We start from the raw sequence: 1,302 nt of genomic DNA, 5'->3' as shown, positions 1-1,302 counted from the left end.
ATCAGTAAGCAGCCACCGCCAAAATGTCAATACTGCAACAGTGTACTTACGATCAGTCTCGATACTTGAGAAATGTCATTTTTATTCCGCGAACTTGAGTAGATTGGGAGTAGGACCGAGTGTATCCGGTGCTCTGAATGATGACCAGAAGAACGTGGAAATGGTTTTAGTAAAAAGGAATGGCCTTTTGAATAAGATTTAAACCAGAAAATTTGGTATACGTAATAAAAAATACCAAAAGAAGTAATTATTTAAATTTTTTTTCGAAATTATTTAAAGAGAAAAATAAAGTGAAATAGAATTATAAATATAAAGTGAAATAGAATTATAAATATAAATGAAATAGAATTATAAAGCGAGAAACATGGGCATTGATGACCTCAGGGTTTTACGCCCTAAAGCCCCAAACAACAACAACAACTATCCTCACGCCTTAATTTGTAATTATTTTAGAACATTTTTTGATCCTAATTTTGCAGTTAATATTATACAAATTTTCATTGTCATTTGTTCTAATAATAACCTATAGTATATTTAGGTATATATTATTTAAAATATCCGCATATTTCGTACCTAGAATTTCGTATTTGTTTAGTAGTTTACTGTTCTATTTATTCAATTTTATTTTAAGGGTAGGCTCTAATATTCTTTTATTATTTATCTAAGACATTGTTGGGGCCAAAATCAGCTGTTTTTTAAATAATATTAGCACTAATCAAACATATATCCTCATCGATTATCAAACTCACAGATGTATGTATGTGCAAATTTTACATTTCTAACAAAATTAAAAAAAAAAATAGTATTTGACCGTATCAAGTAATTCTTCCCCAATTCTTTTTGATTCTTTGGTTGTCGCTTAGGAATATTATACATCACTTTTTGGTATAATATAAAACAAATATAGTAAACCAAGTTTGGCATTCTACTTTTCATTTTTATTCATTAGAAATTGGCTCTTACATCATCGAAGTTGACAATCAATATTTAATTTTTTTCCCTTAAATGTTAGGTAGGTGTATTAAGTATTTACATTATATATATGTTTAATTTATGCTTAGTAAAAGTTTTATACTTTTGAGAAAATTACCTACTATGATTTCATCATTATTATTATCTGCATTCATGTTATTTTTATGTAGCTGTATATATAAATAAAGTTTATATATTTATCTGATTTTTTATATAAGAAGTATATTTTGTTAAAAAGTTGATAATACTATTGTAATAATTGCCGAAAATTTTTTAACTACTAAACATAGATTTATTTATTGATAGATATTACAATCTGCCACACAGTTG

This window comes from Halyomorpha halys, unplaced genomic scaffold, assembly GCF_000696795.3.
Source record: "Halyomorpha halys isolate HHAL.00 unplaced genomic scaffold, Hhal_1.1 Scaffold194.1, whole genome shotgun sequence".
In the NCBI taxonomy this organism is placed as follows: domain Eukaryota; kingdom Metazoa; phylum Arthropoda; class Insecta; order Hemiptera; family Pentatomidae; genus Halyomorpha; species Halyomorpha halys.
Note: the sequence above shows the minus strand (reverse complement) of the source record.